The 17833-nt window shown below is 43.4% G+C and overlaps 1 long non-coding RNA gene across 1 annotated transcript; it reads right to left on the reverse strand.

Moving 5' to 3' along the window:
- Positions 1 to 2459: 2459 nt before the first annotated feature.
- On the reverse strand, positions 2460 to 15236 carry LOC144369280 (uncharacterized). The gene is made up of 2 exons (XR_013428755.1): positions 14375 to 15236; positions 2460 to 14301 (listed from the first exon to the last, which is right to left on the reverse strand). It is a non-coding gene; the product is annotated as an uncharacterized LOC144369280 (long non-coding RNA).
- Positions 15237 to 17833: the final 2597 nt, after the last annotated feature.

Consider the following 17833-nt stretch of genomic DNA (forward strand, 5'->3'; position numbering starts at 1 on the left):
GAAGTTCATTGAGAGCCTGGTCCAGGCCAGGCCAGGGCTCCCTGCTGAGGATGTGGCAGAGAAGGAAGCACCTGCCTGGCTGGCTTGTAGGGGAACAGTCGGGGGCAAGACAGACCAGTGATGGTGAAGACAAGACCAGTTAGTTGACTTGTCCGAAGGTCTTGGAGCCAAGCACTTTTCTAAGCACCTTATCATAAAAGCTTCCTCATCCCTCAATAGTTGCAGGAGGAACAGTGCTTTGGTTGTCCCCATTTTCCATAGGTGACAACTGAGGCACTGAAAGATCAGGTCACTTGGCCAAGGTCATGGAGATAGCACAGGGGGAAGTGTTGGCTGCAAACCCTCCCATGTGGCTCCAGCTTTGGGCTCTTTATCCCCCACAGCCTGCAACCTCTTGGTCATGCTGTGGCCCCTGTGACCTGTCTGTCACCAAATAGTGATTCACTGCAGGGCCTTTCCCGAGTCCTCTTCCACCTCAGAGTGCCTGTGTCTCACAGAGAGTTAACCAGTTTCCTGGGCCCCACTGGAGTTCCTGGTTTTGCCAATCTGGGGCGGGGTCTGAGAATGTGTGTTTGTAACAAGGTCCCAGGTGACCCTGAAGCTGATGGGTCTCAACACAGGTGACTTTCCTCCTCCCCTCAGGTCATTTGACAATGCCTAGAGACCTTTTGTGTTATCACAAGTCAGGGGTGCTGGTGCACAACTCAAGTAGAGGCCATGGGTGCTGCTAAATGTCTACCACTGCACGGGGAAGGCCTCTACAGACTAAGAAGGCAGGTGTGGGTTTGGCATCTGTGAAGCACCCCACCCCCGTCATTAGTCTTTCCATGATTTTCTAAGCGTATGTTGATTGGCTGTTGGTTACAACATGCCTGCAGATCTACCTGAGGTCCTGTCTAATCCACACGGATGGAGAAGCTCACTTTTGCTCAGTTGCTACATTTGCAAGGACACCTTCTAATAGAATCAGATCTAGGAAGCTGGGGTCCCTTTGCAGAACATACAGGATCCACAGCAAATTCAAGCCCCTGAGACAGAGGGCTTCTGCTGTTGTCCTCATGTCCTCATGGGCACTGCAATGCCTTTCTCCACTGATGTTCATTGAGATCCTGGTCCAGGCCAGGCAGGGCTCCCTCAACACAGGTGACTTTCCCCCTCCCCTCGGGTCACTTGACAATGCCTAGAGACCTTTTGAGTTATCACAAGTCAGGGGTGCTGGTGCAAAACTCAGGTAGAGGCCATGGGTGCTGCTGAATGTCTACACTGCATGGGGAAGACCTCTACAGACTAAGAAGGATATGACCTGATGGGCCAAGGGCGCCAAGGTGAGGAACCCAGTGTGGAGTACAAGCACATGAGCTTGGGTATGTTCAGGTATGGCCTCGGGGCTTGTTTCAAATGTGGCTTCTGTCAGTGCAAAACTCCAGCACCTCTGAGTGGCAGCGTTTCTGACAAGCTCTGAGCAGCAGCAGTGTATTCTGAAATTTTTTTGTATACATATAATTTTACCCATTTTCACAATTATTTGATAGGTGTCATTAATGTTTTAATTGTTAGAATTTTTTTTTTTGTGTGTGTGTGTGTATGAGGTTTGGAAACAGGGCATAAATTTGGCCTTCTTCATGGGCCATATTAATATACACAACTGCTAACAGAGCTGATGAGGAACAGGACATAGGAAAGCCATTTACTGCAGATGACATGATTGAGCATCTGGCTCATCCCAGAGGATGGGGGGAGGCAGATGCAAGCCAGGCTTGGAGGACCCCATGGAGTACCACCAGGTGACCAACAGCCAGTTCAAAACTCTATTGTTCCTTAGAAAACTTGGATTAGAACCACCATTTGGCCCAACTACCCCACTCCTCGGTCTATACCCAAAGGACTTAATATCAGCATACTGTAGAAAGGCAGCCACACCAATGTTTATAGTAACTCAATTCACTATAGCTAAACTGTGGAAGCAACCTAGATGTTCTGCTGTGGATACAAAAACATTATCCTATATAAACACAATGGACTAATGCTCAGCATTAAAAGAAAATATAATGATACCATTTGCAGGTAAATGGATGGAGTTGGAGACTATCATGCTAAGTGAAGTAAGCCAATCCCATAAACCCAGAGGCTGAATGTTCTCTCTTAAGAACTAGATGCTGATCCAAAATGGGGGGAATGTGAGAAATGGAGAACTTTTGACCAAAGAGGAGGGAAGAGAAGGGAAGGCGCATAGGGGCAGGATAGATGGTGGAATGAGATGGACATTATTCCCCCAGGTACATGGATGAGTAACATAGGGTGCAATGCTACATCGTGTCCAATTAGGTAAATGAAAAGTTGTGTTGCAATAGTGTACAGTGAATCCAAATGCATTCTTGCCGGGGTCCTGCCCTAGCGGGGTCCAGGGAGTCCTGAAGGATGAGTGGCGTCGGCGAAAAGATGAGACAGGAGTCGTTCCATTGGAGCAATCTCCAGAGAGAGATGCAGCTTTCTCTGGGTCATCTTTTATTACAATTTTTCTCATCATTATAGATTCAGAATACGTCATTGATTATATAATTTAAAACTTTGCCGAGACATGACATTTCCTTAACCATGATTGGGGGTACAAAAAATGTAACATTAATTTACATTTTTCCAGGATATGACCTTCAGTTGTGTAATTATTAAAAGTACAGAATCATTAATAAAATATGTCACTTATTTACATTTTTCAGATTTTCCCAAGATTCACTATTTTTCCCGAGATATGTTATATTCTTATTAACTAATGCCAAGCTACGTAACCAGACTCTAATTCTCCTAACCAATCATTAACCTAAAGTACGCTTGTACTTTATTTCTAATCTAAAATTCCCATCTAAAAAAGTCCCTTTAAATCTTATATTTAAAATATCCTAAAGTTTATGAAGCATGTGTGAGGCCCTAGGTTCCATCCCCAGTATCAAAACAAATAAAATAAAAATCCCAAAGCCATATACCCTTTGGAAGATGGAGGTGTGGATGTGGCAAGCCGTCATCAGGGCTCACCCCTTATTACACATCAGAGAATTCATACTGGAGAGAACCTTGGGGTGTGTGTGTTGGGGGTGGAGCCATCCCTTCAGAAGCCGGAGAGCTCCCCCTGCTGGTTACAACCCTGGAATGTGGACCATGTGGGGAGTCTCTGCTGGCTCTTCTGCTCTTTGTTATACTGGATAATTTGTAGAACAGTCACCTTTTAGGCAAGTGGGTCTATCAAGCTCCTAGTCTACCATGCTAGAAGTTAGTATTATTAAGATTTTTGTTTTGAGATGGGATCCTGCTGTTTTGCCCATGCTGGTCTTGAATTCCAGCAATCCTCCTGCCTCAGTGTGTGGGACTACAGGTGCATGCCATTGTGCCTACCTCTAGAGCAACTCTTTGATTTTGGTAAAACTGAGAAAACCCACTAGTATAACTCAGAACTCGGCATACATCAATTCTTCACCCCAGAGAAAAACCCTGGGAGCTGAAGGAATGTGAGGAAAATTCCTTTCAGATTTGAAATCCACCACATGAGCTGAAAGGAAGCTGAAAATGGCCTGCCCGGTGCCTTCTACCTGCGGAGGCCAGTGTTTAACTGTGCCTGTCCTTGGTCACCACATCCTGTGGATCACGGGGAGGGGTGTCACAGGTGCCAGAGTGACAAGGCTGAGCAGGTGGACAGCCATCAGTGACCTAGCCCAGCCATGATTAGGCTAAGGAGATGGATCTTTAGAGAGCATTGCCCTGCAGAACTTCCTGGGCTGGCCTCCTCCCGTGGGTTCAGCTGTAGTTTGGGGATGAGACTGAAGGCCCTTGCTATAGGACACCCTGTGTCCTTGTTTCTCTGTAGCACATTACCTTCTCTGTGAGGCCACAAGTAGTCTGTATCTGAGCAAGAAGCAATTCCCATTGCAACTGCATGCTACTAGATTTGGAATTTTTGGAATGAAATCTTCTTTTAAGATGAAAACCACTAAAATATGGCTGTCATAAAAAATTAAAAACCTCAAAAACATTATTCTAAATGAAAGACGGCAGATATCAGAGTCCATATTATATGGTTTTATTCTTAGGAAATGTCCAGAAAAGAACATTTTTCAGAGACAAATGAGATTTAGTGGTGTCCTGAGAATGGCAAATGAGAGTGACCACAATGTTATGGGGACAAGGGCGGGGGTGTTCTAAAACTGAGTTACGGAGATGATTCAATGTTTTGGTAAATTACTAAATCTCTAAAGTGTGGAGAGCCACAATGAATGACCACACCTTCCAGAGGTTCTCTGGTCTTGTGATAACCATTTAAGTATTTTTCTGTTCATCATCTCACCACTCTTATCAGTTGCTGAAGGTCATGTCTCATGCTTCCTCTGAGAAGGGAGCTTCCAGTGGGTTCTCACCAGTTGGGAGTTACTTTGAAAAAAGAATTTGACTTTCCCACGTTTTCTCAGTGCACCTGGCTGATTTCATATTTTTGTACTAGTTGAAAAGCTTTCCTTCTAGAAAACTGCCAATTAAACATTTCCTTAGAAAAATGTAATGGTGCCTCCTGTTTTTCAAATTCAGAAATAGATTAGCATAGTTTCATCTTTAGGATAGTGTGGTGTGTTTTTGTGTGTGTGTAATAGAAATTGAGTGCTTTTAGATTTTGCACTGTAATAGTTTCTGATGCCAACTGCTCAGAATTGGGATAAACTTCATGGGTTAAAAACATGGTAGTTTACAAGGCTGAACTCACAGATTGAGGAGTCCCCAGACCACCTTCACTTCTGAGAGCTGGCTACAAATTCAGGGCTACCCACTACCCCTGTATGTTAGATAACTCACTAGAATGATTCTCAGAACTCAGGACAAAGGGCTATGTTTTTGTTGCTTGTTTTTGGTACCAGGGATTGAACCCAGGTGTGCTTAACCACTGAGTCACATCCCCAACCCAACCCTTTTTTATTTTTTATCAGAGACAGGATCTCTCTAAGCTGCTTAGGGCCTTTCTAAGATGCTGAGTCTGCCTTTGAACTTGACAACCTCCTTCCTCAGCCTCTGGAGTCACTGGATCATGGATATGCACCACCATACAATATTACATTGTCATCATAAATTTAATGATAGCTAAAAGAGACCCAGTAGAACCAGCCTAAGGAAGAGATGTAGATTGGGCAAGGTCTAGGAACTTCCAAATGCAAAGCTCCTGTCATTTTCCAGGAGCACATTAGGCTACCTGCACACTTATGTGTGACAATACACAGAGTACTGCCAACCAGGGAGGCTCACCTGAGCATCAGGGTCCAGGGTTTTAATTGGACTTTCATTACACGGATATAGTGGATTCTATCCTTGACCCCTCAGTTGAACCCAGTCACCAGCCCCCTTCCTTTCCCTAGAGGATGGACTGATACCACATGGCTCAAAGCCCCAACCCTCGAATCATTTGGTTGGTAATTCTGGCAAGGCCAGGCTGCCACTCTGCATATCATGCATGGTCCAAGGGCTCTCTTGTTGCTCAGGAAATTCCAAGGAACCAGCAACAAGGATCGGCCAAATACTTTATTACATAGCACCCACCCTAAAACAAATCAGTCAAAAATCCTTCTTCACTTATTATTCAATTAAACATGTACTGCAGTCTGTCTGGGCCAAATACCTGGGAGGTGACAAGCTACTTGAAGGTTGAAGCGGGAACTGCTTCATTTCGGGAAAACTCAGAGGGAACTCAAGGTAGTGGGCACCCAAGGTAGTAAGAGCCGCTTTATTGCAGAACAGCAGAGGTATACATACCTAACTGATTACACACAGCTCGACTCAATTAGCATTATCTAGATACAACAGTCAGCCAATAATGGCTCGGTGGCGTTGTCTTACAAACCACTCCTCCTGGCAAACTGCCAGGCGCCATCTTGATTTGCGGTCCCCAACAAACATGTAACAAACATGAAGATTACAGACATTCCTCAATAAACAAATGCAGTGTATCACTCCTGCTTACAGACTCCCTGTTGAGGAGACTGGAAACCAAAGTCTTTGTCTAACACAGCAGGAGTGAGCTCAGCTACAATTACTAAGGAAGAAGAGGGGGACAGGAATCTGTGCCAAATACTCCAAGACATTTGGAGGTCACCTCAATGACCTTCTCTGGGACTTGGTTTTCTTCTCTAGAAGAGGAAGGGCTTTGCCCATGTGGAAATAAAGGCCTTTCAAATAAGAGCAGTCAGAGATGATTCAGAGGTTCCTATAACCAAGTCATCAGCCACCTCCACCTGCAGCAGACATCCAAATGCATGCAGGGAGTGAGACACCTTTACAATGGAAAAAAAATAATAAAAGGAAGCTCAGGTGTGCCCCATGTTGAGAGCTGTGGGCGTGGAAAACTGGGCTGACCTAGCTGGGAGCAAGACATCTCATGTGGCTGCTTCAGGGAGATATGTGACTTTCCATGATTGGTCCTGAGTTAGTAGTGGGGGCAAAAGACAGAGGAGCTGTAGTGATTGACCAAGTTCAGGCCATGTCTGAGATGACTGCTGCACACGTCACCTTCTGGCTTCCATGATGCTTGCTGAAGAAGTGTGAGCCAGACCTGTGGCTCAGTGGTGTGGCCATCTTCCGCTTGTGTGCTTATGGATCCCCCTTCTGCTCATTCTCTTGCTGGAGAGAGGCTTCACCACGTGGGGAATGTTCCATTGCTCATGTACACTGTAGCACATGATCTTGTTATATCATCTTCATAATATCTGATAAGAAATGGAGGCCGTGCAGAAGAAAGGAGCAAATTGTTCTCTTTAATGTGACGTCTAGCCTGTTCATTGATCCAAGTTCAGAAAGAAGCGCAGATGCCACCACGTCAAGCCAATGAGAAATCCAGAGCAATGCAGCAGCCCATCACTTCCTGTGCCAACGCACAGACACAGATCTGTATCCCAGGGAGAGCTGCTGTCAATAACTTATTCCAGAGTTAGTGATACTTTTGTTAGTGGTTCCTTGAAAGGTCCTTTGCAAGGAGGTTCAACCTTTCCCCTGTGACTCTTAATAGACAAAATCTTGTGGTTTAATGTAACAAAGAGGGTCTTTAGGAAGATGCTGTGGGAAGGATCTAGACCCAAGTCCTTTGCAGTACTTTTCCATGCCTGAGAATAGCAGTGTAGATTTATCATTGGAGGCAAAACCCCTAAGTAAGTGGGCCTTACTGTACCAGTTCTCAGGGGAAGAACTGATGTGTCCCAAGTGAGTGAATCTTATGGCCATAAGGAATTCTGTGAGTAAAACCTTTAGCTAGGAGTTCAAGGGTTTCTGAAAAATTTGCTCATTTTAATTTAAGAATAATGTTGGTTCTTTCAAGCTTTCTGGGAGATTATGTATGGTAAAAACAGTGTCATTTTTAAACATGGGGTAATGCCTTATGGAGTTCTAATGATTCCTGTAAAATATGTGCCTCGATCACTTGATATGAAAGTTAGGAGCCTCAGATTGGGGGAAAAAAACCAAGCAGCTGCTAGTGGTTGTAAGGACTGTGCATGTTTAGCAAGAAAATGCTTCAGCTCATCCTGAAAACAGATATACATTGATGCGTACATATTCCAACTCTTTAAGAATGGAAGCTGGGTAAGACCCACCCGAAGGTGTGCAGGGTGGCCCCGGAGGCTTAGGCTCCTGGCCATGCCCCACCTTTGCAGGATTTCCAGAATTATGCTGACAGGTGATCCATAACCTGAAAATAACCTGTTAAAAAGCTCCCTTTTAAAAGTTCCTTCTCCAATACTAATTTAAGATAGTGACCAAGTTGTCTGTATTGTGATGGGCAACTACATGGAGAAATTTAGATACTATCCATCTGAAATAATCTGATACCAGAAAGCAGCCATTTTGGGAGCACTAGAGATTATCCAAGTGAAGGTTATAATTTTTAATATTATTCTTTTTTCAGAACCAGGGTCTTCACGTTGATAATGTGTAATAATCTCTTTGAATCACTCTAGATTTACTCTTTGGGGTCCATTTAGGAGCATAACTTTGGCTGAGGCTGCTACTTTGGCATAACTGCTTGCTAGAGCATTTCCTTTCACATCCATGGTGCCATTTCTCATTCTGACTTTGCATGGGCCACAGCCCTGATGATAGCCACCCCTCCAAGAAGGAAGGAAGCTGCATCTACATGTTCCTTAATTTGTTCATTTTTATGGGGGTTCTAGCAGAGGTTAGGAAACCCTCCTTGTTTTCAAAGCATCCTAAAGTCACATGATGCTGCCACGCAAACCTACTCTAAGTGCACATGAGTTGACAAACTCTGTGTAGTAAATGCAGTACATTTTGCCATCTGGTCTGACATCCCCTCAGGTCGACTATATTCTAAAGAGAATTCAAATTAGTGATCACGTATTCTGCTTGATAACCTCCAGTTTCAGTTCTGAGAAAATTCATGAACAAATAATAAGACAGGTTTCTTAACTGGAACTTCTAATAAATCCAAGTGAGCTACAGAGATTCTGTGATTAAGGAAAGACAACTGTGAGTGTCCCCTTCTGTTAAAAGCTAGAGAATGTCAGGATCCAGAGCACTAGAGTGGTAAAAAGAAATGTGAGAGGGAGAGAACAACACATGTCCTAAGAGGCTAATTAGCTAGCTGAAAGTGAAAACCTCTTTGTTCACAGATGACATGATTTTGTACACAGAAAATCCTAAGCATCCACTAAAACCTATTAGAATACAAGAGTCCCACAACATTGCTAGAATCAAGATCAATATACAAAAATCACTACTACTTCTGTACATGCACAACGGGCAATCCAAAAATGAAATTGAGAAAACAATTCCATGTATAATGTCACCAAAAAGAACAAAATACTTAGGAATAAAATAAAAAAGGAAGTGCAACATTTATATTCTGAAAGCTAAACACACTGGTTGAAAGAAATTAAAGAAGTTATAAAAGAGAAGTGGAAAAACATCCCATGTTCATGGTCAGAAGACATGCTATTGTCAAGATGAATGATCTATACAGTAAAGCACTCTCTATCAGAATCCCAGCTGTATTATTTGCGGAAATTGACATGTTGATTCTAATATTTACATGGAATTGCTAGATATCAAGAATAGCCAAAATAATTTTTAAAAAGAAGAACACAGTAGAAAACCCCATACTTCACAACTTTGAAACCTACTACAAAGCAACAGCAGTTAAGATAGTGTGGTACAGATGTTGTAGATCAATGGAATAGAATCGAGAGCTCAGAAGTAAACCTACATGTCTATGGATGGCTAATTTTCAACAAGTGTGACAAGACCATTCAATAGGGAAAAAATAGTCTTTTCTTTCTTCTCCTTATCTTTTTCTTTCTTTTTTCCCTTCCCTTAACCAATGATGATGTAACACTTGGAGGGCCTATGCACAAGAATAAAGTTGGACCACATCTCACCAATATGAACACAAAATAGATTAAAGACCTAAATGTAAGAACTCTTAGAAGAAAACATGGATCAAATCTTCACGACCTCAGATTTGACAGTAAATTCTTAGACATGACACCAAATGCATAAGCAATGGCAATAAAATAGAAAAACACAATTGAAACTCAAGTCTTTGTGCTTCAAAGGATACTTATTAAGTAATGGAAATAAAACCTGCAGAATGGAAGAAAATAATTACAAATCATGTACCAATAAGGGGCTTATATCCAAAATATTCAAAGAACCAATAAAACTGGATAATAAAAGACAACCAGATTAAAACAGCAATGCTTGAACTCCAAAACTATTGGCGAGAAATCAGAATCCTAAGCACTGCTGGTAGGACTGTAAAATATTACAGCCACTTTGAAAAACAGTCTGGCAGAGTTACCATGTGACCTAGCAATTCTGCTCTTAGGTACATATCTAAAAGAACAAAAGCATGTTTACACGAATGTTGTACATGCATGTCTATGGCAGCATTATTTATAATGGACAAAATGCAAAAGTAACCCAAATGTACATCAACTGAGGAATGGATAAGATGTAGTATATTCAGGCAAACAGAATGTTACTCAGCCATAAAATGTAAGGAAGTACAGATACCTGCGACAACATGGGTAAACCGCAACAATGTTATGCTAAGTGAAAGAAGCCAGCCACAATGGACCATGTGTGACTGCATTGATAGGAATTTTCTAGAAGAGGCAAATCTATAGAGATAGAAAGTAGACTAGCTATTGCTTCAGGCTGGGGTAGCAGATGGGGATCAGGGGAGTGGCAGAGGGTATGGGGGTTTCTCTTTGGAGTGATGAATGGATCTAAAATTGACAGTGATGATGTTGCACAGCTCTGGGAATACACTAAAAATGGCTCAAGGACCATGTGGATGGCTGACCACACAATGACAGATGAGCTCAACAGCAGTTTATAAAAGGAAGATACAGAATGTCCCACTGGGCAACATGGGGATGCATGTGGGTGCAGAGTGGACTAGCAGTGGCTGTGGGAGGCTCTTTTGTAGAAATGAGGATAAGGGGACCCCTGGCTCCTGGGGGAGGAAGTGACTAGCTTGTCTGAACCCTTCTGCAAGCCGACTTCAACCTCACACATCTTACAAAAAGAAAACAAAACAAAATAAAATGGATTACAGACTTAAGTGTAAAGCCCCAAACTACAAAACTTTTATAAATTAACAGGAGACAAGCTTTAGACCATGAATTAGGGATATGGTTCTTAGACACGACACCAGAAGCACAATGCATGAAGGGAAATTAATAAACTGGACTATCAAAATAAAAACCTGTTGCTTGGTGAATGGCCAAGTGGCCTTGCTAAAAGAATGAAAGGACAAACTGTGGATTGTGAGAAAATATTCGCAAATTATCTATTTGAAAATGGAATCGCCTAGAATAAAGAAAGAAATGAACAGTAACTGAACAGTAGAAGAAATCATCAGGGTTGGAGCTGTAGGTTAGTGGTTAAGCTCTTGCCTAGCATGTGTGTGGTCCTGAGTTCAATCCCCAGTAGTGGGGGGAAAAGAAAGAAAACAAACAAACAAACAAATAATCCAACTAGAAAATGAGCAAAACATACAAACAGACATTTCACCAAAAAGGATATGCAGATAGATGGTTAAGAAAAGAACACACACACACATGGAAGGAGTTCAGTGTTATTAACTATTAGGGAAATATAAATTAAAGCCATAAGGAGATGTCACTATATACCCGCTAGAACAGCTTTTAAAATGGTGATAATACTACATGCTAGTGAGCATGCAGAGAGCATCTATCTCTTACACATTGCTGATGGGAATATAAAATGCTAAGACCACTTTGAAAAAACAGTTTGGCAGTTTTTTTGTTTGTTGTTTGGTACCAGGGATTGAACCCATGGGTATTTAACCACTGAGTCATATATTCAGCCCTTTTTTATATTTTATTTAGAGATGGGATCTCACCGAGTTGCTTAGGGCCTTGCTAAGTTGCTGAGCTGGCTTTGAACTCATAATCCTCCTGCCTCAGCCTCCGAGCCACTGGGAGAACAGGCATGTGTCACAGCACCCAGCTGGCAGTTTCTTTAAAAACAGAGCATATACTGACCATACATCTAGGAATCTTAGAACTTGGCATATTCCAGAGAAATGAAATCTTATGCCCATGCAGAAATAGGTATGGGGTTAGTGTACACTTCAGAGAATTGAAAGCAGGGACTCAAGGACATGCTCATACACCCATGTTCATGGCAGCATTATTCACAATAGACAAAAGGTGGAAATAACCCAATTGTCCCTTGACAAGTGACTATATAAACACCACAGGGATGGAGTTATATATAGGCAACAGCTGTATACATGACATATATATGGAGTTATATGTTTGTGCATACGCATGTGCATGCAAATGTTATTGATCTCTAAAGGACGATTCTGCCAAATGCTACTAAAGTGAAATCAACGAGAAAAAGGAGAAATACTGTGTGACTCTACTTGTATGAGGTACTCAGAGTAGGCATACTTCTTGAGACATAAAGGGGAATGGTAGGGCTGAGAGACAGGGAGGGGGAGTTAACATTTGGTAAGTACAATTTCAGTTTTTCAAAATGTAAAGAATTTTTCCCCCAGTGCTAGGGATTGAATCCAGGGGTGATCTACCACTGAGCCATATCACTAGCTCTTTTTATTGTTTTTATTTCAAGGTGGGGTCTCATTAAGTTGCTAAGGCTGGCCTTGAATTTGTGATGCTCCTGCCTTAGCTTCCTAAGCAGCTGGGATTATAGGTGTGGGCCACCACACCCAGCACAGAGGAAATGAATACTATGAACAGAAGGTGATTATGATAGCACAACAATATGAATTTATTTAATGTCAATGTTCTGCACACTTAAAATGGTTAAGATGGTAAAGTTTACATGTATTTGCTACAATTTTTAAAGTTTAAATGTCTAAAATATGTACATGAGTGTTTATGATAGCTTTGGTTGGAATAGGCCCAAACTGGGAACAAGCCAAATATGCTAGAAAGGGCAAATGATTAAACAAATGGCAGTAATAATAAGTACTTAGTAATAAAAGTAAGAAACTATAAACCAACTTGAATAGACATCAACAGTCTAAAAGCCAACTCAAAATATCACACACTATGTGACTCCATTTATTTTTTTTATTTTTTATTTTTGTATTTGTTTCAGTTTAATCTTTAATGAAATACATATTTTATTTCAATTTCTTCTCTCTACATTTGAATGGTGTCTATAAATAAATTTTATTCATCTTATGTCAACACATGAATTTCTTCTTTTGTGAGTAGGATGGTAATAACTAAATGTTCTCAAGTTTACAAAATTATAGATATGAAGAATAGATTGGTGGTTGCCATCTTCCAGATGGTGGGAGGGTGGATGAGTGTCTCTACAGATGAAAGGAGGGATCTTTGTGGAGACAGAAGTTTTGTACATTGATGGTGGTGGTGGTTACATAAGTCTACTTATGCTACAATTGCATAGAACTCCACACACACACTTTCACGGATGAGTCCATGCAAAACTGATTAATCTGAACAAACTCAGTGGGTTGCATCAATGCCAACTTCCTGGTTTTCACATTATACTTCTGTAAAATATTACCATTTCAGGAAACTGGGTGAATGGTGCATGGGTATCTTTTTGTACTAATTTTGCAACTTCCTGTGAATGTATAATTATTTCAAAAGTATAATTATTTAGGTATAAACAACATGCCAACCAAAATAAAAAACAAACTTGCTATTGACCTTACAGCATTTGAAGGCTTGACCACAACACCGACCAGAAAGTTGCCACCGATCTGACCTGGGCTGTCCATACTGAACTGGCTTTTGTCTCACTTAGCCACAAAGGTCAGCAGTGCACAACAACTGTGTCACTTTTTTTTTTTAATATTTACTTTTTAGTTGTGGTTGGGCACAATACCTTTGTTTTATTTATTCATTTTTCCGTGGTGCTGAAGATCGAACCCAGGGCCTTGCATGTGCTCTACCGCTGAGCCACAACCCCAAGCCAACTATGTCAGTCTTGGTCGGCTCTGCCCCGATTTTTACTTTTCTGTATGTCTCAACATTCTAACCCTGATCCGATCCATCCTTAAAGACCATCTGAGCAGGAGTCCGTTTCTCACAACACATTCCTGCCGTCCTTTGTGGCAGGTTTGTGCATCATTTGTGCAAGAACAGACTGCATAAAGCGGAGCCTGAGATGAACGGGAAAACCCTGGGATACGCGTGTGTGACGACCACACGTTGGAATCAGAATAAATGCAGAAATGCCTGTGAAACTCGAGCAAAGTACTTCATCTGCAAAACTGCAAGGCTTTCCTGGAGCGGGTTTCAATCTCTCCACCCTGTCTTATCCACCCTGTGGATCCTCCTTACACTTCGTGGGTCCCGGCCCTGGGTAGCTTGGAGAGCTCGCAGCGCCAGCCCGACCTCCCCGGCGCTCACAAGCGGCCGCCTCCAACTCGCCGACCCGCGCCCCGGGCTGGCCCCGCCCCAGCCCCGCCCCCGGGCCCTAGCGCGAGGACCCCGCGGAGCTGTCCGCGGCTACGCCTGATCCAACCTACCCTGTGGCCCATCCGGATAATGCTTCCAACCGGATATGGGCTACGGCGTGGTCCTCGGGTCTAGCACCTCCAGCCAAGGGCTGGGGCCCGCCGTTTGACGAGGAGCCTCGCGGCAGGCGAAGGACCGGCTGCCCCGGAGGGAGGAGGCGCGGCTCGCGCTTCAGCATGGCGGCGGCGGTGCGCGCTGAGGGCCGCTTTCCTGCGGTGTGCGGTGTGTAGACCGGTGAGCGCGGGGAGGGGGCGCGGGAGCCGGGGGTCGCCGGGGCCTGCGGGAGTCCGAGCGGAGGGAAGTGAGCAGTGTCCCGCGGCTCTCCCATCCAGCCCGGGACCGCTGGGTACCTTGAGCGCGTTCCCTGCCTCTCTGGCGTCGGGGGGCTTCGCTGTAACTTGACCGTGAAGTGTAGTCGGTTCTTCACGGTTCGTTTAGGTGAAGAGGAGGGAACTGACGAGCCTTGCTTTCCCGGCGGGCAGGCGCGACCCCCGGGGTCACATGGTGATGCCCACCGGGTTCGGGGCTGAGAGGCGCCCGCGGGGCTCTGAAGGTGATGCTGGTTGTCCAGGTGGAGTCGGAGAGCACTGGCCTCCGTCAGCTTAATTCCAGCTGGCCGGTGGCCTCCGTGCAGAGACAGATGACTCGGACGTCAGCCCGCAGTGTCGCCTTTCCTGTCCCCCGGGGCCCTGGTGGGTTTTGTGCACCCTAGGAAGGCGCCCTGCTGCTGTGTTGCCTAAGGTTGGCTCCAGGGCCGCTGCGTGCCTTCTCTACCCTATTTTGTTGTTAAGTCCACAGTTCAGCATTTCTAATTCTGGAAGTCAGAGCCCCCTAAAACCCTCAAAGTTCTTTTTTTTTTTTTTTTGGTAACTCATTTTGCAGCAAAAAATTTCACCAGCAATCTTGGCAGAAAATCTGACCTTAATATTCTTTTCTTTTGTCTTTATGATTGTCTCTTCCCTTTTATTTTTCTTCCCCCATTTCCTAGTATTTCAAGGCTGTCTTCCTTCATGAGTCTAAACTGTGTGCCAGCCACTGTCTTCCTCTGTTCATGCGTTTTTCCTCACTGCCTTCCCAGTCCCTTTATGGAGTAGATTCTGTTATTACACTCTTTATACAGGTGGTGGAGGGAGCCACACAGATTGAGCAAGGGACATAGGTTTTTGCACCCAAAATTCCTGACACCAAAGTGTGTTTCCCCGCCTCCCCCTTTTTTGTCTTCTTGTGTATAACTATTTTTTTTCAGCTTTATTGAACTATAATTCACATACCATACAGTTCATCTATTTGAAGTGCACAATATTTGCACAAACCTGTGCATTTATCATTATAACCTAATTAGAACATTTTTATCACTCCAAGAAGGAAGCTTTTTAGCTGTAGCCACCACTGATCTATTTTCCACTCTTCTTAGCTCTCCTGTTCTAGACATTTCATATAAGTAGAACCACATACATGGCTGGCTTATTTAGTGCAAGGTCATCAAGATTCATCCACATTGTAACATGTATCATCCTGAATTTCTTAGGGCTGAATTGTAATGTGTCCATCACCACACTTTATCTGCTCATCAGTTGAGGGACACTTGGGTTGTTTTCCATCTTTTGGCTATTATGCCTAATGTTGCTGTAAACATCAGCATGCCATGTTTTTACATTGTGTGTCTATTTTCTTTTCTCTTGAGTATGTGCCTGGGAATGGAGTTGCTGGATAAAATGGTAATTCCACACTTGAGGGATGGCCAGAATGTTTTCGAAGTACCTGAGGGTACAGTGAGGGTTTTGATTTTTCTTTAGCAACATTTCTTATTATCTGTTCTTTTGATTATAGCCATCCTAGTGAGTATGAAATGGTATTAATTTGAAATTTTGATTTGCATTTCCCTGATGGATAATGAATGTATTTTCATGTGCTTATTAGCCATTTTTACATGTTTTTTTGAGAAATGTCTGTTCAAGTGTTTTGGCTCTTTTAAAATTGAGTTTTCATTTTATTATTTAATTGTAAGGAGTCTATAGGTGTCTAATCAGATGTATGATTTGCAGAATTTTATTCGATATGTTGTTTTTTAACTTTCTTGATAGTTTGTGGGGTTTTTTTGTGTGTGTGTGTGTGTGTACTGGGGATTGAACCCAGGGGTGCCTAATCACTGAGACACATCCCCAACCCTTTTTTATGTATATTTTTAGAGACAGGGTCTCACTGAGTTGCTTAGGCTGGCTTTGAACTCAACAATCCTCCTGCCTCAGCCCCTAGAGCTGCTGGGAATATAGGTGTGCACCACCAAGCCTGGCTTGATAGTGTTTTTTTGAGGCATACAAGGTTTTTGTTTATTTGTTTTTACAGTGCTAGAGACTGAACCCAGGCATGCTGGTTCTTCTACTGCTGAGCTGAGCTTTATCCCCATCCCTGAAACACAGGTTTTAGATTTTGGTGAAGTCTGGTTTATGGGTTTTTTCTTTTTTTTCTTTTTATCACTTGTACTTTTGGAGTTATGTTTCAGAAACATTGCTAGACCCGAGGTCATGATAATTTACCTCTGTTTTTCTTCTAGGAGTTTTATAGTTTTAGCTCTTACCTTCAGGTCTTTAGTCGATTTTGAATTAAGTTGTACATAAGGTGTGAGGTAGGGCTCCAACTTCATTCTTCTATGGGTTGACACCCTGTTATTCCAACACCATTTATTGAACACATTCCTTTTCCCCTATTGAATGGTCATGGTCCCTCTGCCAAAAACCAGTTGCCCACAAATGCTGTCTAAGTCTGTCCTGGAGAACCACACTGTATGAAGGGTTGCACAGGGAGGTACAGTCAGCCTGGTGCTGTGGGGGCTCCAGAGGGTGGAGGTTTCACAAGAGCTGCTGAGCATCCAGGATCTGGTGGATCCAGGATCTCATATACAAAAGTGTATGAGAGCGAATTCAAGACTAACTGTGTGTTTGGATGGCTATGGGGAGGGTGGGGCAGGGGCAGCAGGAGGCTGGTGTGGAAGCCTGGGGCCATGTGGCAGTCCTGCAGGCTGTGCCCAGAATTTGTAACTTGGCAGCAGGAAGCCAGGGAAGGACATGTCAGGGCTGTTAATTGATGAAGCCTCTTACTGTAGAAAGGTGGTAAATACAAGGGGAGAGGTGGGAGACCCATTAAAAAACCTTGAACCTGTGTCTGAGTGATGCTAAGGCCTGAACAAAGAAGTGGCAACAGGACCACAGCAGAGGTGTGGCCCACGGCAGAGAGATTTTTAAGGTGACTGCCAAGCATGAAGCCTGGTTGATGGGAGGGTGAAGAGAAGGTGCAGCATGATGGCAGCTACCTGGCCAGTGGTCACTAAGCCTGGAAATCACTCGTCCACTTCTCTTAGTTCTTTAATTCTGTGGATGGTATTATTCTGTGAATGTTACTGTTTTATTTATTTTTGGGGTACTGGGCATTGCACCCTATTGTGCTTTACAGAGCCACATCCTCAACCCTTTATATCTCGAGACCTGAATTTGCACTTCCCCTGCCTTAGCCTCCTTGGTATCTGTGGTTGCGGGTTTGTGCCACAGTAGGTGGCTCACCTTATTATTTTAAATGTCCCTCTTCATGTAGGAATGTATCTTTAAATTTTATTTATTTATTTATTCTTGTTGGAGGCCTGTGGACATAGCTCAGTGGTAAAGCACTTGCCCAGCATATGTGAGGCTCTGGGTTCTATTGCCCACACCATAAAACAACTCCACTTTTTGCTGAGTGCAGAGGCCTTCATCTGTAATCCCAGCAACTTGGGAGCCTGAGACAGGAGAATTGCAAGTTGGAAACCAGTCTGGGCA

The sequence above is a fragment of the Ictidomys tridecemlineatus genome, chromosome 12 (assembly GCF_052094955.1).
Source record: "Ictidomys tridecemlineatus isolate mIctTri1 chromosome 12, mIctTri1.hap1, whole genome shotgun sequence".
Taxonomy (NCBI): domain Eukaryota; kingdom Metazoa; phylum Chordata; class Mammalia; order Rodentia; family Sciuridae; genus Ictidomys; species Ictidomys tridecemlineatus.